Below are 22,807 nucleotides of genomic sequence, written 5' to 3'. Positions count from 1 at the left end.
AATTTGAAGAGTCTGCAGTGAGAATTCAACATGGAGATACTTTAAGTGTCTTGCAAATAAACAACTACCTCTTTGGACATATATACTGAGTCGTAATGTATTACAAAAACATTGCAACAGCATTGTCAGGTGGTAAGGTAGAGATTTTATTCATTCCTATAATTTGCTTAATGATATATTTTATTGCCTTGACCTCACTAAGGAATGTAAGCTACTCCTGCTCCTGTTTCTTATGTTCTAATGGTGAAGGTGTGACATTGCCACTATCATTGGGTTTCTCAGTTGATTTGTGCGCAATGCTTGCTCAGGTCCACCCATAGCTCTGGATCACATTGCACAATGTTTTGTTGCTATAGAAATCCTCACTAAACCATATACATGCATGCACTCAATCAGCATGTTCATCCTTACAGATAAAAATAAGGTAAGCACAGGACATTTGTGCATCTTACCTGCAAGTTTGCACAGTAAGACTTGTTCAACAGATTTCAGACAAATGTGTTATCACAACTATCAGATGTTACGAAACTATTAACTAACAGAACCAATACTTCAGTTAGCTATAAGGTATCATCTATTTATTTTTTTCTTCTCAGTTCTCACATGATATGGAGGTTTGAGGAAAGTAATTGGGTCATTTTAGTAATCTGGAGACACAAGTGACTGCAGATGCTGGAATCTGGAGCAAAAGAAATGAGCTGCTGGATGAACTCACTGTGCCAGGCAACATTGGAGGAGGGAAATAAGTCCAGATGACCCGAAATGTCGACTGTCCATTTCCCCCTCCAGATGCTTCCTGACCCATTGAGTTCCTCCAGCGGCTTGTTTTATGCTCATTTTATAAATCGATCCATTGCTTTGCTTCCTTTCTGTGTTCTGGTTCTATGCAGTAGTTTCATGTGGAATCATGTCTCATGTCAGCAAGATCCTGCCAGCCATTCCAAAGCAACACTGAGGGGTGCTGCAGTGTCAGAGGAATTCTCGCTCTCAGAAATATCTGAAGGATACCATGCTGATATTTTGAAGAATGAGAGTAACCAATTGGAGCAACAAACAGGAACAAACGAAAATAATTGGATAATCTGTAAATAATAAGATAAGAGAAGATATCTTTATTAGTCACATGTACATCGAAACACACAGTGAAATGCATCTTTTGTGTGGAGTATTCTGAAGGCAGCCCGTAAGTGTCGCCACGTTTTCTGCGCCAACATACATGCCCACAACTTCCTAACTCATACATCTTTGGAATGTAGGAGGAAACCAGAGCACCTGGAGGAAACCCATGCAGTCATGGGGAGAATGTACAAACTCCTTAGAGACAGTGGCCAGAATTGAACCCGGGTTGCTCACGCTATAGTGTAAGGTGAGAGGTAAATGGTGGCTGGGGCACTGGAGATAACACATATGCTTTTCTTCAAAATATTTCATAATCAATCCTTATCAAAGAAAGGCTCATGTTTATGTAACATGTGATGACCTCATCCTGTCCCAAATCACCTTAAACGCAATAGTGACTACAGTTTTAGTCCATAGGTTGTGAATTGATTGGAGACATGGGAGGTCATAATGTGTAGTATATAAACATAAACATAAGTCATTTTCTTTCTTGTGTAAACATCTGGAAAAGAAAATAAATATTTCTGCTTTTCTGCTTTTCCCTCCTATATATTGGGCTTCCCCTTTTCCTATCTTCAGCCCTGAAGAAGGGTCAGGACCCGAAACATTGACCGCCTGCTTTTCTCCACGGATGCTGCCTGGCCTGCTGAGTTCCTCCTGCATCATGGTGTTTTTCATCAGAAAACAAACTAAGTTCCCTTTGTACTAAAAACGTTTCACTAAGGACCCAGATTCTACCACATAGAGTAAAAAAATTTCAAAATTTCTTTAAGGTACATTAGAAAAATAAAATTATCACTTTCTGTTCCTTATGGTATTCTTCCATAACTGGGTAAAGGAGTAACAGAATGCTTTCTTCCAGTCATATTTTGGTATTTATGTACTTTAATGATAAGGGGGAAATACTATTTTCAGTCTTACAGGAATTATAGCCCGTGTCTCTGATGTAAATAACTGAACTGTCTTTAAATAAACATCTATTAACAATTCCCACATCTCCAGTAAATGCATCCTCACACACAGTTCATTACACCATAGGGAACCTCTGGCTGATAACAGCACCAAAACCCCCACTCAGAATCATTAATTATCACAACTGCACTTTGTTATTGAACATTTAGGGAACTAAGTGGAATACCCCCCAAAAACAGAAAATATTCCTTGCCTATTGTTTTGATGCAGACAGGTTTCAAAATTTGTACTGCCCACTAATTTATGTGCAAAAGCGAGCTGCTGGAGTAACTCAATGGGTCAGACAGCATTCGTGGAAGGAAATAGACAGTCGATGTTTTGGATCGAGGTCCTTCATCTGGACTGAAAGAGTGGAGGGGAGATAGCCAGTATAAAGAGGTGAGGGGGAAGGGTGAGGCAAGACGTGGCAAGTGATAGGTGGATCTCAGTGGAGGGGTTGATGGAGTTATGTGGGGGAAGGAACAATGTAGATAGCAACAGTGGCTGCGAGATGATAATTAGACACAACAAAAGGCTGCAGATTATGGAATCTGATAAAAAGGGAAGGTGAAGAGTGAAACCAAATAACAGAGGGAAGGTAGGCAGATGGGAGCGGGGGGGGGTTGGAGGGAATAGGGAGTGCATGGGATGAGTGTGTGTATTGTGTCTCTGCTAATTTATACGTTTGCTCCATGTAGCCAGTACCAACAGCAGTGTCAAGTGGGGGTCCACTGTCCTTGGTAACAATCACCTATTTAATCCTGCCCTGCTGTTCCTAATGGCGGCTTGCATTTCTTAAATAGGAAGGATATGGCACTGTGGCAGATGCTGGCAAACTTTCTGGAACTCATTTTTTCCTGGGCTACATTTAACTCATGATAATGTATTATGCAGGGACAAAACTGAAGAGGATTCTTTGTTCAGAAAGTCAGAAAGTAGATCAAGTTTGGGTGGAGGGAAGTGATGGGAAGTAATGGAATACATTTGTGGTACTGTTTATGTGTTACTCTGAAGAACATGGTGTTAGTCAAGGAATAAGAAGAGCTTTTAACAAAGTTAGTGCAATAATCAAGGAAAGTTTAACCGTCATACGTACTGGACATAGCAATTTAGCAAAAATGACCTGAAGGCCAAATTAATAGAATACCATCAAGAGAGTTTTCAGGAAAAGCACAAGGAACAAACTAGGGATCTTGTCTTGTTTGGCTGAGTTGACTAAATTCTATTGTGAAGTTAGATTAATGTTACATTGTGATGGTCAGTAAGAAATAATATTTATTTACATATACAGTTTATATTTATCCAGAAATTCTCCATTGAGAAATAAAAAAAACTCCAGATGAAAATTGATCCATCCAGATAAATAAAGAGGATAATCATAAAACTAGATTAAAAAATCAGAAATTTATTATATTGCCAAGGCAAATAATAAGCCAGAGAGTTGGGAAAGTTTTAGAAACTAGAAAGAATGACGAAAACTTTTGATAACAAGGGATCAACTAAATAAGGAGACCAAACCAGCAAGAAATATAAAATAAGTAGTAAGAACTTCCATACATCTCCAAGAGGAAGAATATTATCTGTAATTCTGATCCCTTTGGAGACCAACTAGGAAAAATGATAATACTTTTTTTCGAGAAAATGGAAAAATATGAGGTTATTTTCTTTGGTAGGAAGATTAAGATATCTGAATACGTTTAAAAGACGAGAAACTTCCTAGAATTGAACAGGGATTTGGTGAGTCACAATTAGAGGAATATGTGTGTGCAAATACAAACAGTTAACAAGAAGGTGCAGTTAAAATGGTTAATACCTTCTTGGCTTTTATTGCAAGTGGGTTGCAGTTCAAGGATGAGGAAGTCTTTGTGGAATTGAATAGAGCATTAGTGAGACCACATTTAGAACCTTTTTGGTTGCCAGGTCCAAGGTTGGATCACTGGAATAATTGCTATAAAGTGAGTTGCCCTTGTGAAGTTGAATTGAAGTTTTTAAGAATGAGAAATGAGAGGTCTTAACTGTGTAGAAGCTGAAAGAATTATTTCCCTTGCTGAGGTGTCTAGAATTAAGAACCCTCAGTTTAGGTTAAGAGATTAGCCATTTAATACTGAGGAAAGGAGATTTTTTTTTAATCAGAGAGAACTGAATCTTTGGAATATACTTCACCAGGGTGGGTTCTCAGTTGCTGTTTTCATTCAAAACAGAGTTCAATGGATTGTAGTCCAAGGAAATCAAGTATATGAACAGACAAGGAAGTGGAGCTAATTCAGGTCATCCAAGATCATATTTAATGTTGGCGTAGCATCCAGAAGATGTACAGCCTACTCCTGCTACTAATTATTTTTTTACATTGCCCCAATTCTTGAACAAATCTTCCAGCAAAAATAAGTAAAATGGCAATGATTCCAGATGAAAGCCTACCTGCTTCCTCAAATGAATGTAAAAGGTTGTAATGGATTGTTTCAAAGAACACCATGAAAATTATACCCAGGATACTGAACAATAATGATCCTTGGTCAACATAACAAAAATAGATTATCTGATCATTATCACATTTCTACTTGTGGGATCTTTCTATCCACAAATAGGTTGTTATGTACCTACATCATTATCTTCCAAAGGTATTACATTACTACTAAAGTCCTCTGGATATCCTGAGGTTGTGAAAGACACCAATGAATGAAAGTCCTTTCTGAATCCTTCTTTTAATGAATTTCATAAGCTTTCATTCAAAATTGACCCAGCTAATCAAATCAAAAATAAGCTAATAAATTTAGAACTTGTAAAGCATGCTTTGCACATATTGACATACATTGAAAATAATTTCTTCCATGCAAATATTTCTTCAGTCTAGTCCCTGTTAATACTTCCATATATTTTGAGATTTTTTTAATCTTTGTATTTCACTTTAGCTAACCTTTCTACATCTGCTTCACCAAAGGCTAACATTCTAACTCCTCTCACACACAGAGAAAAAAATCAAAAGAAGAAATGGGCCCATAGCTAGCTGCAGCTGACCTTCAGGGGTTAACAGCTGAACACAGAGTGTATTTTCAAGGGAGAACAATGCAGTGTCATGGCATAATCAACATTCTGGCTAACACATGTTACTCCTGTTTGGAATATAATTATTTACAGGTATTTGTGTGGGATAAATGATGTGATAAAATGCAATGCAGGAAGACTAGCTTGGTTGTGGGCTGGGATTGGGAGGGGCGGGGGAGGGGAGAGAGAGTGGAAGTAGTAGGGTGTTATGAGTAATGAATACAACATGGGGGTCTGCAGCTGAGCTGTGTGAGCGGCTCACCTCCCAGTCCCATTAGGCCTGATAAATCAAAGCTCTATATTCCAACAGAATTATCACAAATGCTAGTTCTTTCACAAGAAAACCATTCTGTACACCCAAAATAAATCATAGCACAATGCTTCTTAAAAATTTCTTTCCTCAGAATATTCTTGAGCATTTATTGCATCTGCCATCAACAAGAAGAAATGATTGTATGTGTTAAAGATGCATGTTGATTGAAGTGATTATCAGCCTGAGATAGTGCCTTGGAACCCAGCTGATACCAATAAAACAGTCTTTAAACTGACAAACGCCTCTTCCTGTGATCAATCTTCCCAATTTTTTTCAGCTATGTCTTAGCACAATACTCAGCTCGTGTCAAGCAGTCCTGAAGACTAATGTGGCAGGTTGTTGTGAGCTTGTCCGGTGTACCACAAGCTATAGTAGAATGATAATGCCTAGTTTTATTGGCAAGACATGGTAGATGTTGAGATGTTTCCACTAGTGAGAGAGTTTTGCAGGAAGGGACGTAGTTACAGGATAATGGGGTGGTCTGTTAAAACTCAAGTGTGCAGGAATTTCTTCTTGCCAGAGGGTGGTGAAACTGAAATTCTCTGTCCCACAGACTTCTGGAGGTTAGATCATTGGAGGTATACAGCGCCAGCGGCCCTGGTTCAATTCCAACCACTGTCTGTTAGGAGTTTGTACATTCTCCCTGTGTCTGCGTGGGTTTCCTCTGGGTGCTCTGGTTTCCTCCCATACTCCAAAGACGTACGGGTTAGGAAGTTGTGGGCATGCTATGTTGGCGCCGGAAGCGTGGCGACACTTGCGGGCTGCCCTCAGAACACTCTATGCAAAAGATGCATTTCACTGTGTGTTTCGATGTACATGTGATTAATAAAGATACGTTATTTAAAGAGGAGGTAGATCAATTTTCAAAGGATCAGAATTATGTTGAACTGGCACAGAAGATTAGTTGAGGCCTGGGCCAGATCAGTGGGGAAGGTATAAGGGGCCAAGTCATTGTCAAAGAGTCATCGAGTTATATAGCACTGAAGTGGGCCCTTCAGCCCACCAAGTCCATGCCAACCTTTTTGCCATCTCCACTAATCTCATTTTTCACATTAGGTCCTTGTGCTTCTATGCCTTACCTACTTAAGTGTCTATCTAAGTGTCTCTTAAACATAGTGATTCCACCACCTCCTCTTCAGCACATTGCAGATATGAACCATTCTCTGTGTAAAACAGCTTTCTTCTCAGATCCTCATTACAGCTCCATCCTCTCACATTAAACCTGTGCCCTGTCATTTTTGATACACCTACCATGGGAAAAAAAATCTGACTATCTGTCCCATCTATGCCTCTTTTAATCTTATATACTTTTATCAGGTCATGCTGTCAGCCTCCTTTACTCCAGGGAAAACAAACCCAGCCTTTCCAGTCTCTCCCTATAGCTAAAGTCCTCTAATCCAGGTGACATCCCGGTGAATCTCTTCTGCACTCTCCAGTGTAACCAAATCCTTCCTATCATGTGGCATCAGAACTGCATGTCTCAAGCCCCCGACTGATGGTTTTTCTGTGTCTGGCTCGAAAGCAACCCACATGACAAAGCCCAATGCTCCACTAGAGCAACAATGTCAAAGAAAGGCAGCAATCCCACTGATAGCTGGGAGACCCCTGCTCAGTGTGAATTCCAAGCAAGCCAGGAATCATAACATGCTCCAAACAGTAAATGAAAATAAAGAAAAACTGCTTATCCCTCGAAATCTGAAATAAAAATAGAAAATGCTGGAAACACTCAGCAGGTCAGGCAGCATCTCTGGAAAGAGAAACAGTAGTGTTTCATATAGATTCATAGAGTCATACAGCATAGTAACAGGCCCTTTGGCCCAACTGACCCATGCTGACCAAGATGCCCATCCAAGCTACTCCTATTTGCCCGCGCTTGGCCCATAACCTTTGAACCATTCCTATCTATGTACCTAGCCAACTGTCTTCTAAAATTTGTTGTTGAATCTGCCTCAACCACTTCTGCTGGCAGCTCATTCCGCATACGTACCACTCTCTACGTGAAAAAGTTGCCCCTCTTCTGAAATATATTGTCAGAACAGTACACTATCCCTTTCTACAGATATTGCCTGACCTGCTGAGTGTTTCCAACATTGTCTACCTCTATTCCAAGCTCCAAACCAGTGGAAACGTGTGGACTAGTAGCCATTGTGTGAAAAGATTTGCCACTTGCCCATCAGTCTCTTCATATTCAGCACATGGATAGGAAAAGGTTAGTGGGATATGGGCCAAATGCAGGCAATTGGGACTAACTTAGATAAATATCTTGGTCGGCATAGATGAGTAGGGCTGAAAGCCTGTTTCCGTACTGTTCAGGCATGGTACTGTAGCGGTTCATGTAATGCTTTACAGCACCAGCGACGCGGGTTCAAATCCGGCCGCTGTCTGTAAGGAGTTTGTATGTTCTCCCTGTGTCTGCATGGGTTTCCTCCAGGTGCTCCAGTTTCTTCCCACATTCCAAAGATGTACAGGTTAGGAAGTTGTGGGCATGCTATGTTGGTGCCAGAAGCGTGGCGACACTTGCGGGCTACTCCCAGAACACTATGCAGAAAGATGTATTTCACTGTGTGTTTTGACGTACATGTAACTAATAAAGATATCATACCTTATCTTATCTTATCTTATCTTAATCTATGATCCTACGACGCTGCCAAGCACCATTGACTGATGGATTTTGTTATATCTCCTTTTATTTGGCAAGTTGCCAGATTGTCTTTGGGTGCATATTTTCTGTCTGCTAAAGGGGCAGAATCAGTTTCAAGACTGAGTCTGATGCACATGTACATATTGAGACATATTTTGGGGAAGAAGTACAGTGCACAACTCGCAGCGTCAGATCTTCCCTAAGAGTGTTGCGATTACAAAACTGGAATCCAGTGACTTCCAGCTCGTATGTGTGAAACTGATGGTATGGGTCAAGTGCAGACAAATGGATACTATTCCTGAAAAGGATTGTTATCAATTTCCATCAGGAGCTGCTACAACTTTCAGTACAAGGGAAACAGTAAGAGTATTGGCCAATGTCTGCCTCCTTGGGCTCCCCAGCAACTTCCTACCCTCAGCCTCCTCCCTCACCTACCAATTGCAAGATATACTTGCAGATTGGTTGAAAATCAGTCAAGGACTAACCTGACCAACTTGATCTCCGAATGGTATCCACAGCTCACCGGTTTGAAGTGTCTGAAGCCCACAGCTCAGACTTGATCCAGCCACTGTCTTCAGGCATGCTCTGACACCATGCTGCTTGTTTTGCATCAGGAACCATCTTGGGTTAATTTTCTCCAGCTTCCACAGTTTACGTTTTGTTGAAAGGAAAAGAGGGAGAACCAGTTATATAGAATCAACGGGGCTGCTGAGATTAAATTAAGTGGAATAAAGATGAGGTAAATCAGAAAGTCAAGAGTAGGTAATGTTGAGATAGGTTTGTAAAACAAGCAAACTAGGGACATAAACTATTCCACATTCTGTTAAAGAACATGTCTGAGCAGGCCAAACAATATTGACTTTAATGTGGTGGGATATCAAGGAGAAGTTGACAATGTACAACATGATATTTGGATCTTTAAATAAAAGAGAAAGGTTTACCAGAGCTCGTGCTCGTGTCATGAACAAGAAACATTGCAGCACAGAGTTGGAAGCTACAGGTTAAAAAAAGCTGGCACTTATCAGACAGTAACCTTACACTTGTATCCTGACAAGGATGTTGATACAACAGCTTGTTTGGAAAGTACTTTCTGTTACGGACTCAGTGAATGTCCCTTTAAGATAGAGAGTGTGTGTGTATTTGTGTGTGTGGCGTGCTTACATCAATAGAAGATAAAGGACGTAATGACGTTGTTGAAGAAGAAGAAGAGAGAGAGAAGGGAGAGAGACACCAGCCTGCTAGTGTTCTCTATCGATGGATGAGAAACAATAACTGTGTCTGCCACTGAAATCCATGTATGGAAGTTGGAAGTAATCTGGTGGAGTTCACTTTGTTGCTGACCTGTAGAAGGAAACAGGTATTCGTGTGTGGACGACCACGATTCGGATGCTTTTCGGGGTGAGGGAGTCACTACCGAGTAAACACTGAAGTGTTGTTTGGGTTCCATCGTGGAACATTTGGATTTCGTATTTACTCTCTCTATGTTTCTCTACGTCTACGTCTTATCTTAAGACAACGGTGGTTGTTGAAGAAGCCATTGCTCATGTTTCACCTTATGGCTTGCGGAACTGAACTTTAAGAACCATTCCTGAACTGGGAGTTTTGGACTTTGCCACACACACACACGAAGAGTTTAGTTTTGGGGTTAACGTTCAAGGTTTAACATTTTTGAATTCTAACATTGTTATCGACTCAGTGAAAGTCCCTTTTAAGATAGAGAGTGTGTGTATGTGTGTGTGTGTGGGGCGTGCTTACGTCAATAGAAGATAAAGGACGTAAGGACGTTGTTGAAGAAGAAGAAGAAGAAGAAGGAGAGAGAGAGAAGGGAGAGAGACACCAGCCTGCTTGTTTTCTCTATCGATGGATGAGAAACAATAACTGTATTTGCCACTGAAATCCATGTATGGAAGTTGGAAGTAATCTGGTGGAGTTCACTTTGTTGCTGACCTGTAGAAGGAAACAGGTATTTGTGTGTGGACGACCACGGTTCGGATGCTTTTCAAGGTGAGGAAGTCACTACCGAGTAAACACTGGAGTGTCGTTTGGGTTCCATCCTGGAACATTTGGATTTCGTATGTACTCTCTCTATGTTTTTCTACATCTACATCTTATCTTCAGACAATGGTGGTTGTTGAAGAAGCCCTTGCTCATGTTTCACCTTATGGCTTGCGGAACTGTACTTTAAGAACCATTCAGGAACTGGGAGTTTTGGACTTTGTCACACACACACACGAAGAGTTTAGTTTTGGGGTTAACGTTCGAGGTTTAACATTTTTGAATTCTAACATACTAACATTTTTACTTTTATTTTACGTATTATCATAAGTAGTGATTAATAAAATAGTTTTTAACACTGAATCATGCTCAGTGTGTTTCTTTTGTTGCTGGTTTGTGACAAAATTTGGGGGCTCGTCCGGGATAGTTCCCAAGGTTAACAAGTGTCGTCTGGGATCATTCCCCAGATTGACGAGATTTGTTCGGGATTCAATCCAAAGATTTTTGAGGGAGGTCTGATAAATTCTTTTTAATTGGCTTGTGTGTGTGGAAACCAGCAGCAATGGATATTAAGGCATTTTTGGAGTCACCAACCCAAAAGGGATTGGAGGTGGCGAAAAAGGATGATTTGATAAAGATTGCTACAAGGCTAAACCTTACAGAAGTAAAGCAGTCTATGAGAAAGGCAGATATTCAGAGACTGATAGCTGGCCATTATGTGGAAAAGAAGGTGTTTGAGAAGGAAGTGTTAAAACAGTTTCCTGGCAGTGAAATAGCAATTTCTGAGGCACAGGTGCAGCTGGCAAAGATAGAGGCTGAACGAGAGCAAAATAAATTAGAAGCTGAACGAGAACAAAAGAGATTAGAGGCTGAATGAGAGCAAACTCAGTTAAAGATAGAGGCTGAACGAGAACAAACCCAGTTAAAGATAGAGGCCGAACAAAAGAAATTAGAGACTGAACAAAAGCTAACTCAGATGAAGATAGAGGCTGATCTAGCAATGAAGCAGATGGAATTGAAGAGGATGGAGCTGGATAGTGAGGAGAAGGAGAAACAGAGGCAGCATGAGTTACAAATGAAGCGTAGGAGTTTGGAATCTGATTATGATGATGGTTTTTCAGCCAGTAGGGAGGTTCGATTAGTCCCTCCGTTTGAAGAAGATCAGGTTGATCAGTATTTCCAACATTTTGAAAAGGTTGCTGTGAGTTCAAACTGGCCAAGGAAAGGATGGGCTCTTATGGTACAGAGTGTGATTAAAGGTAAAGCTCAAAAAGCTTATTCTGCTTTGTCTGCTGAGGATGCAGCTGATTATACCAAGGTAAGACAAGCTATATTGAAGGCCTATGAATTGGTCCCTGAGGCTTATAGACAAAAATTCAGAGACTTGAGGAAATCTGCAGATCAGACTTATATGGAATTTGCCAATGGAAAGAGAATATGTTTTGAATGATGGTGCCTGGCTAAAAATGTAGATGGGGATTATGATAAATTGACAGAATTGATACTGGTGGAGGACTTTAAAAGATGTGTTCCAGCTGAATTAACAACATATTTAAATGAAAAGGCAGTGGAAACTTTACAAGAAACTGCTAGGTTGGCAGATGATTATGCTTTAACCCATAAATCCAAATGGGGACAACCTAAAACCTTTCAAAAGAGTTACAAAGACAATCCAGGTAAACCGGAGATTAAATTGGGAGGTAATCAAAAAGGAAAAGATGAAAAGAAGCCAGGGCTGGAGAAACCTGTTGAGCATACTTGTTATTACTGTAGGAAACCTGGCCACGTGATATCTAATTGTGCCCTTTTGAAGAAAAAGAAGGAAGCTGGGCCCAATGCTTGCTTTCAGGCAATTAAAAATCGAAAAGGTTTAAGAGATGCTGTTAAAGATCAGTCCTTGCAAGAGGGAAAAGTGGAAAAGTTGGAGGAGGTGAGAAAAGAATTCCGTTCGTATATATCAGAGGGTTTTGTTTCACTGAATGATGAGTCACCCCAGGTGCCAGTGAAAATTCTTAGAGATACTGGGGCTAGTCAATCTCTCTTGCTGGACAGTGTTTTAATTTTTGGTGAAGAAAGTGACACTGGTGAAGTAAATCTAGTACGAGGCGTTACAGGTGAGACCATGTCTGTCCCTTTTCACAGGGTGATTTTAAAGTCAAAGTTCGTAGAAGGACCAGTCGAGAAGGGATAAGACCTAGTTTGCCAGTGGAAGGAGTTTCTTTGTTATTGGGAAATGACCTTGCAGATGGAGAAAGTGATCCTGTGGTACGGTTAACAACCAAACCAAGGATTGATGAGTCTGAGAATGATCCAGATGTTTACCCATCATGTGCAGTGACTCGAGCTAGAGCTAGAGAATTAGCCAAGACAGACAGTCCGGTGCAGTCTGATGTAGTTCCTTGTGACAGTCCTAAACAGGAAGAAAATTATGATGCCTTATCTGAGACTTTTCTGTCTTCATTGGAAGATCAACATCCTTATAGTGAGCCTGAATTTAAAGATTTGTCTTTGTCAAGGAAGGATTTTATGGTGGAACAGACAAAGGACCCTGAGTTGACAGAATTGAAAGAAAAAGCACTCTCATGTGAGGAGATTGAAAAAGTGCCAATTGGATACTATGTCAAAAATGGAGTGTTAATGAGGAAATGGAGACCTCCTCATGTTCCTGTTACTGAGGAATGGGAAGTTATTCATCAGGTTGTTGTTCCAAAAGTTTATAGGGATGAGATTTTAAACCTGGCCCATAGTATGCCTTTGGGTGGTCATTTTGGTGTGAATAAAACTGTAGGGAAGATCTTGAAACAATTCTATTGGCCTGGTTTGAGAAAATATGTGGTGATGTTTTGTCGAACCTGCCACACATGTCAGATGGTAGGTAAACCAAATCAAAAACCCCCTGTGGCTCCATTGAAGCCAATTCCTGCTTTTGGGGAGCCCTTTTCGAAGGTGATTGTGGACTGTGTTGGCCCCTTACCAAAGTCTAAGACTGGAAATCAGTATTTGTTAACCATCATGTGTGCTACTTCTAGATTTCCAGAGGCAATACCCCTTAGAAATTTTAAGGCCAAGACGGTGTCAAAGGCTCTTGTAAAATTTTTTACCTTGTTTGGTTTGCCAAAAGAAATCCAATCTGATCAAGGTAGTAATTTTATGTCAAAAATTTTTCAACAAATAGTCTATGAGCTGGGAGCAAAGCAGATTGTATCATCTGCATATCACCCAGAATCTCAAGGAGATCTGGAGAGATTTCATTCTACTCTCAAAAATATGCTGAAGACTTATTGCTTTGAAAACACCAAGGATTGGGACGAAGGTATCCATTTACTTTTGTTTGCCGTTAGAGAATCGATCCAGGAGTCAATAGGATTTAGTCTGTTTGAGCTTGTGTTTGGACATAGGGTGAGAGGACCTTTGGAGTTGTTAAGAGAGCAATGGGTTAATGAGGAAGTTCACTTGAGTCTGTTGGACTATGTCCAAAAATTTAAAACTCGGTTGGAGAGAGTCTGCCAGCTAGCGAGAGAGAATTTGAAAACTAACCAGATAAGAATGAAGACATATTTTGATAGACGTGCTCGGCCTAGGACATTCGCAGTGGGGCAAAAGGTGTTGGTATTTTTCCCTAGCCAAAATAATCCCTTGCAATCTCGTTTTTCTGGACCCTATGTTATTGAATCTCGAGTGACTGATCTAACATATATAATCAAAACACCAGATAGACGCAAGAAAACACAACTCTGTCATGTAAACATGCTGAAACCTTATTATGAAAGGGATTCAGTTGTGGCCTTGGTGGATGGTGTAAAGGTTGTTTCTAGAATGCCTGATGTTGATGTTGAGGAAGGCCAATTTAGACCAAATATTGTTCCATCAAAACTAAAAAACCAAAATATCATGGAGAACCTTAAAACGAAGTTGGACCATTTGCAAGTTTCACAAAAACAACAGATGAGAGAATTAATTTTAAAATTTAAAAATCTGTTCCCAGATGTTCCAAACAGAACATCGATAATTACCCATGATGTTGATGTTGGGGATGCAAAACCAATCAAACAACACCCATATCGAATGAATGTAGAAAAAAATAAACTTGTTGATCAGGAAATCAAACACATGTTGGAAAATGATATTATTAGACATTCAACTTCAAATTGGAGTTCGCCCTGTGTTATTGTACCTAAACCTGATGGAACTGTTAGATTTTGCACAGATTACAGGAAAGTGAATGCTGTAACAAAGTCAGATGCTTACCCTATTCCTAGGGTGGATGATTGCATAGACAGAGTGGGAAAGGCAAAATTTCTTACAAAGATTGACCTATTAAAAGGGTACTGGTGTGTTCCATTAACAGATAGAGGAAGGGAGATTTCAGCCTTTGTAACTCCTTCTGGATTGTATGAATACAATGTTTTGCCATTTGGAATGAAAAATGCTCCGGCAACATTTCAAAGAATGATTAATTCAGTGATTCATGGGTTAAAACATACAGATGCCTACATTGACGACTTAGTGACTGGGTATGATACATGGGAGGATCACATCTCTGCGTTAGAAAGGTTGTTTGAAAGACTTTACAAGGCTAACCTTACAGTTAACTTGGCTAAAAGTGAATTTGGCCATGCCACTGTGATGTATCTTGGTTATGTTGTAGGTCAAGGCAAGCAAGCTCCTGTTCAGGCAAAAGTTCAAGCAATATCTGAGTTCCCTATTCCCACAGGTACGAGGACTGTTAGAAGATTTTTGGGAATGGTTGGATATTATCAAAAATTTTGTAAAAACTTTGCTGATATTGCTCTTCCCCTAACTAATCTTCTGAAGAAGGGAGTAAAGTTTGTTTGGACAGATTCTTGTCAAGAAGCATTTGAGAAGTTGAAAGCCATTTTATGCTACCATCCTGTGCTCAAAACACCTGACTTTGAAAAGCCATTTTCATTAGCAGTAGATGCCAGTGATGAAGCTGCAGGAGCTGTGTTGTTCCAGAAGGGTGACCTTGATGATATTGACCATCCTGTAGCTTACTTTTCAAAGAAATTTAATGAGCATCAAAAGAATTATTCCACCATAGAGAAAGAATTACTGTCGCTTGTTTTAGCCTTGCAACATTTCAGTGTATATGTTTGCACCGCTCAGAAACCATTGATTGTGTATACAGATCATAACCCATTGGTGTTTCTGAGCCGAGTCAAAAACAAGAACAGAAGGCTGTTAAACTGGAGTTTAATTTTGCAAGAGTTTGATCTCATGATAACTCACATTAAAGGCAAAGATAATGTGATTGCTGATTGTCTTTCCCGATGTTAAATGGGAAACATGTATCTGTACTAATCTGATAGTTTGTAGTTGTGTAGCATGATAATTATTAACATTACTAACTGTATGCGCGGTTAAATTTTTCTTGGGAAAAATTTTTTTTTAGGTGGGAGGTGTTACGGACTCAGTGAAAGTCCCTTTTAAGATAGAGAGTGTGTGTATGTGTGTGTGTGTGGGGCGTGCTTACGTCAATAGAAGATAAAGGACGTAAGGACGTTGTTGAAGAAGAAGAAGAAGAAGAAAGAGAGAGAGAGAAGGGAGAGAGACACCAGCCTGCTTGTTTTCTCTATCGATGGATGAGAAACAATAACTGTGTTTGCCACTGCAATCCATGTATGGAAGTTGGAAGTAATCTGGTGGAGTTCACTTTGTTGCTGACCTGTAGAAGGAAACAGGTATTTGTGTGTGGACGACCACGGTTCGGATGCTTTTCGGGGTGAGGAAGTCACTACCGAGTAAACACTGGAGTGTCGTTTGGGTTCCATCCTGGAACATTTGGATTTCATATGTACTCTCTCTATGTTTTTCTACATCTACGTCTTATCTTCAGACAACGGTGGTTGTTGAAGAAGCCCTTGCTCATGTTTCACCTTATGGCTTGCGGAACTGAACTTTAAGAACCATTCAGGAACTGGGAGTTTTGGACTTTGTCACACACACACACAAAGAGTTTAGTTTTGGGGTTAACGTTCGAGGTTTAACATTTTTGAATTCTAACATACTAACATTTTTACTTTTATTTTACGTATTATCATAAGTAGTGATTAATAAAATAGTTTTTAACACTGAATCATGCTCAGTGTGTTTCTTTTGTTGCTGGTTTGTGACAACATACTAACATTTTTACTTTTATTTTACGTATGGTCATAAGTAGTGATTAATAAAATAGTTTTTAACACTGAATCATGCTCAGTGTGTTTCTTTTGTTGCTGGTTCGTGACATTTCACAATTACTGACGTTCTTTTCCCTTTTATTATTTTGCATAGTTTTACCACAATCTTTACATACCAAGACTCAATAACTAACATACAATGGCTAAATCCTCTTTAACCTTGTAATTCCCAGGAACTAGAAACTCGATGAATCCTTAAGAGAAATCTTACATTGTGATAGCCAGGTTATTATTTTATATCTTTTCACATCCAGTGTTCCCAACAGAATTTGAAAAAGATTAAACAAAATTGAAACTTCTTGTTCTGATGAGCTTTTTGTTGATGTGCTTAATGATATTCAGAACATTGTTAACTACCTCGACCTAATCCATTGTATTGGAATAACCTCCTCTGAATTTTAGCCTGCAAGTCTCATATAGGTTTATTTTGGGAGGGACCTCTTTTGAAATGGTGTCAATGGCTAAAAATGACTACTTCAATCAATTTCCTTTGAGTTTGACTGATCTGCTGCGAACAACTGGGCAAAAGATTGGGGGAATCCTGCAGAAATTAAGCATCTTAATATTCTTCTGTAAGAATAAATTTAGTTGCTTGAGTCTTCTTCAAAGCTTAATCTCTGGGGCATGTCTAAGGCAATTAACCTCTAATCACCAGTGCCTCTATTTCCTCAGGAGGCTAAAGAAATTTGGTATGTCCACGTTGACCCTCACCAATTTTTGTCGATGCATCCTATCTGGATGCATCATGGTTTGGATGGCAACTGCTCTGCCCGGGACCACAAGAAACAGCAGAGTTGTGGACACAGCTCAACACATCATGGAAACCAGCCTCCCCTCCATGGACTCTGTCTATACTCCTCACTGCCTCGGTAAAGCAGCCAGCATAATCAAAGACCCCACCCACCCCAGACATTCTCTCTTCTCCCCTCTCCCATTGAGCAAAAGATACAAAAGCCTGAAAGCACGTACCACCAGGCTCAAGGACTGCTTCTGTCCCGCTGTTATAAGACTGTTGAATGATTCCCTAGTACGATAAGATGGACTTTTGACCTCACTATCTACCTTGTTACGACCTTGTACCTTATTATCTACGTGCACTGCACTTTCTCTGTCGCTGTTACACTTTATTCTGCATTCTGCTATTGTTTTACCTTGTACTACCTCAATGCACTGTGTAGTGAATTGATCTGTATGAACAGTATGCAAGACAAGATTTTCACTGTACCTCAGTACATGTGACAATAATAAACCAATTCCAATTCCAATTCCAATGATATTATCCTGGCCTATAATGTATCTCTATTTTTTTTAAGTTAGGGTAACCCTTGATTTGCACAATGTCAATTTGTTCAAACTTAGATGTACTTTGGGGGCCTGATTTTTTTGATTAATAACTGCTTCACATTGAATGGGTACTTCCAAGAAATGATGATGAATATTCTCAAATCCTTTTATTTGCTATACAACTATATGCCTTACTGTAGTTTATCCATGTTAAAATCCATCTGCATTATCCAATTTATCCATATAATCACTTTAAGTCCCTTCTTTAATCATTGCCTCCTCGTGTGTTATAAATTAATTCAATAATACTTCTGCAGATACAATAGTGATGATGTTGGGGATGGCATTACACAGGAAATTAGAGACTTGTGTAATAAGGATACAACTCTAATCATGGATGGCTATAATCTACACATAGGTTGACCTATATGTTTTAGGAACCAACTGGAGAGCAGGCTATCTTGGTACGGTATTGTGTAATGAGGAAGGATTAATTAGCAGCAAAAAGAGAGCTGCTGGAAGAACTCAGCAGGTTAGGCAGAATCTGTAGAGGGAAATGGACAATTGACGTTACAGGCCGAGACCCTTCATCCGGAATAATTAGAAATCTTGTGCGAGGCTCTTAGGGAGGAGTGACTGTAATATGATAGAATTTTTCATTAAGATGGAGAGTAAATGTAGTGCATTCTGAGAAGAGAGTCCTGAATCTGAATAAAGGAAACTATGATGGTGAGACTTAGCTAAAATAAATTGGTGAACATTACTTATGCTGTTGACAGTGGATCAGCAATGGCAAACAACCAGGGAGCACATGGATGTATAATTGTTCATTCCTGTCTGGGACAAAAATGAAACAGGAAGGGTGTCTCAATTGTGACTAACAGGGTAAATTCGGGATAGTTTTAGATCCAAGGGGAAGACATATTAATTTTCCTGAAAACACAGTGAACCCAACAGCTGAGATCAGTTTAGAATGCAACAAATGAAGACAAGAGGATTATTTAAGAGGGGAAAAATGGAGCTTGGGTGTCAGCCAGAAGGGAACATAAACTGACAGTGAAAATTTCTATAGATATGTTGGCCCTTGACAGTCAGAAAGAGGGGAATTTATAATGGGAATGAGAAATGGCAGACCAATTGAACAAATACTGCCTTCACAAAGGAAACTACGATGGTGAGACTTAGCTAAAATAAATTGGTAAATATTACTTATGCTGTTGACAGTGGATCAGCAATGGCTTCAGCAGTGGATCAGATCTGCCTTCCCAAAAGATAATTTTCCAGAAATGTGAGGGAACCTAGGGTCCAATTAGAGGAAATTCAGTATTGGTAGGGAAGTGGTGTCAGGGAAATTGACAGAACTGAAGGTTAATAATTCCTGTGGTCCCAATGTTCTGCAACCCAGAGTACTCTAGAAAGTGACCCTAGATGCTGCGCTAGCGACCCGGGTTCAATTCCAGACAGTGTCTGTAAGGAGTTTGTACGTTCTCCCCGTGTCTGCATGGGTTTCCTCTGGGTGCTCCGGTTTCCTCCCACATTCCAAAGATGTATGGGTTAGGAACTTGTGGGCATGCTATGTTGCTGTCAGAAGCGTGGCAACACTTGTGGGCTGGCCCCAGAACATTCTACGCAAAAGATGCATTTCACTGTGTGTTTCGATGTACATGTGACGAATAAAGATATCTTATCTTGGTGGTCATTTTCCAAAATTCTTTACACTCTGGATAAGTCCCCATGAATTGGCTGGTCGCTAATGTAACCCATGATTTAAAAAAATGGGGGAGAGAAAAAACAGGACATGATAGACCAATTAACCTGACATTGGTATAGGGCATCCATTGTAAAAGAGGTAACGGCAGAGTGCTTATAAAATATTAACAGGATTGGTTCAAGTAAGCCTGAGTATATGAAAGAGCAATCATGCTTGACAAATTTACTGGAATTTTTTGATGATGTAACTTGCAGGGGGAGAACCAATGGACGTGATGTATTTAGAGTCTCAGAAGGCTTTCAACAAGGTCAGTGTGCAAAATTAAAGCACGTAAGCTTGGGGATAATATCCTGTTATGGATAAAGAGCTGGTTGGCTGACAGATAACAAAAATTAGGAATAAACGAGCCCCCTTCTGAGTGTCAGATAATGATATGGGGTAACATAGGGTTTAATTCTTGCAGCTATTTCCAGCTAATAGATAGCTAATTCCAGCTATTTATAATATGTATTATAGATCAGGGAATTCAATATATTATCTCCAGGTTTTCTAATGACACAAAATGGGGTGGGCATGTGAGCTGTGAGGAGGATACTCCTAAGTGTGTTTGACAAGTTGAGCAAGTGGGCTATAGTGCAGTTTAGATAAATGTGAGGTTATATAATTTGGGTGGAAAATCAGAAAGGTAGATTATTTTCTCAATGGTGAGAGATTAGGAAAGGGGTGATGCAATGAGTCCTGGGTGTCCATGTGCACCAGTTGATGCAGGTAAGCATGCAGGTACAGCAGGCAGTTAATATAGTAAATGGTACGCTGGCATTCAGAGAGAGAAGAATTGAGTACAGAATGGGATTCTTTTGCAGTACAGGGCTTTGGTTAGACCACACCCTGAGTATTGTATGCAGTATTGATCTCATTATCTTGTTAAAGGTTGTTCTTGTAATGGAAGGAGTTCAGAGATTTGATTCACCAGACTGATTTCCAGGATTGCAGGACTGACATAAAGAAAGATTGCGAAGATTGGGTTTATATTCACTAGAAAATAGAAGAATCAGAGGGAATATTATTGAAATTTATAAAATCCTGATGGGTTTGGACAGATTAAATGCAAGAAAGGTGTTCCCAGTAGTGTGGATATCCAGAACCAGAGATCACAATCTAAGGACATGGAATATAGCATTTAGGTCTAAGCTGAGGAGAAATGTCTTCATCCAAACCTGTGGATTTCTCTACCACTGAGGCAAGTTGAAGCCAAATCACTGAATTCAAAAAAGGGCCAGACATGATACTATTAGGAAAAGAAATCAAGGAATATGGGGGTACAGGAACAGGTGCTATATTTGGGTTTAACAGCCATGATTATTTTGAATTATGGACCAGGCTTGAAGGGCTGAATGGTCCACTCCTCCTCCTACTTTCTATGTTTCCATGATATGTTGTTCATATATTGCCAAATGCCAAATATTGTGTGACATGAACACAAGGATCCATCTTTGTTATTCTTTTATCAAGTCTTTTTCATTTATCACTCTTTGTCTTCTATGGTTAAATTAATTCATCATCAGGGCTGAATGAATGCCTACCCCTGTTACTATGCTCCAATAACTGGTACCAGTTTTCAACCAGGTTAATGGTCAACATAACTTTGAAGTCACCCACCATGGATATCTCAGGTGACCTGAACAACAAACCTCTTCTCCAGCTATGGCAACAGGGGAACCATCTTGTAGAAAAATCAGAATAGGTTATAAGACAGAGGGGACACAGAGCAGGGTTGAACCAGGGTGATCTTAGTATTAGAAAGGGAAAGTTATTAGATCCGTAACATGTGCATTGCTAAACGAAGAGAAATGGTGGCTTTCACTGTATTGTATGAGAGGAACTAATGAGAGACCATTCATAAGGTAAGTAGGAATGACTCAAGTGAAGGGGTATCGATGTGATCTGACTGTCCCCTCAGCTGTTTATAGTTTTCTGTTCTATTATTCAGCAATATTGTCAATGCGCAGGAAAAAGTCATGAGAATTTAGTATATTTTACACTATACCTTTGTAATTGGCTACTTTAATGTGGCATGAAATTAAACTCATCATGGATATTATTAGATTTTTGAGGATGAGTTAGTGTTCAGTGTTGGCACAAAACAGGAAAATATGAATTAGCATTTTGCTCAACATTAAACTAATTTCTTTAATAGAGTGTAAAGTATACTGCCAGTTTACTTCTGTTGCTCATTTTGTGCTCTCTCCAAATCCTGACAAGGCAAGCATTCATGCCCAAACATTCCTTATTACTCTTGAAATGGAGGAAATTAAAAAACATCCACGATGCTAGGGATTCAGAGTTACCTCAAGGCTAGACGAGGTAAAATGGACAATTTATATCTTTAAAGGATGTCATGGAACTCCAATTAGTTTCTATAACACTCTAGTGCTACCATAGTTCATCATTGCCATCCTTGGTGTTCATCAATGTGAAGGGTCATGGTGCTGGGAAGACCGCACCCTGTTTTGTTCATTCAATTCATCCAGATCAGGCAGATGAACAGTTTTTTCTTCCATATCCAGACATCAGAAGGGCACACCCTACTCTACCAAAGAACCCTTTGATTCCTCACACAAGGCATTCTCTGGTCTCTTTACTACCAAACTAGAGACTCCTTCAGGATCATATGCTCTAGAATCTGGACTGAGATGGCATAGACTATTTCACATGGAGATCCATACAGAGAATATAGATGTCTGTCATCTGAGAATATTCCCAAACAGAATAAACGATACTAACATTTTCATAGCCCAATACCAATATGGTGATATAACATGTTCCATGTGGACAGTTGCCTTGTGAAGTGGAAGTATGTTTTCCTGGGGTTGGGGTCAGAGCATTTTAGTGTACCACACTAAAGAGATCTTCAGTTAGAACATAGAACAGTATAGCGCAAGAACAAGTCCTTCAGCCCATGATATCTGTGCTAACCATGATACCAATTTAAACTGCGCACTTGACTGCACATAGTGTATTCCACTCCTTTCCCTGCTTGTTCATATGTCCCTTAAAATGTCTCTTAAACATTGCTATTGTATCTGCTTCCATCACTTCCCCTGGCAGCATGTTCCAAGCACCTACCACTGCCTGTGCAAAACTAATACCTGCTTCGTAAATCTTCTTTAAATTTTCCCCCTCACATCTTAAGCTATGCCCTCTAATACTTGATGATGCTGGAGCATGGCAACTTGCTGCAAGCTGCTCTCTACAGATCTACTCATTGCCCTTACTATAATCGTTCTACACTTTTAAACTTAAATTCTATGTCACTTACTATTACTAATAATGTTATCTGCACTGCACTTTCTCTGTAGCTGTGACACTTTACTCCATACTGTTATTGTTTTTACCTGTACTATATCAATGCACTCTGTACCAACCCAATGCAACAGCACTGTGTAATGAATTGACCTGTACGATCGGTATGCAAGACAAGTTTTTCACTCGGTACAAGTGACAATAATAAACCAATACCAATACCACTTACACCCTGGGAAAAAGAGCCT

This window comes from Pristis pectinata, chromosome 10 (genome assembly GCF_009764475.1).
Source record: "Pristis pectinata isolate sPriPec2 chromosome 10, sPriPec2.1.pri, whole genome shotgun sequence".
Taxonomy (NCBI): Eukaryota; Metazoa; Chordata; class Chondrichthyes; order Rhinopristiformes; family Pristidae; genus Pristis; species Pristis pectinata.
This window is presented reverse-complemented; position numbering follows the sequence as displayed.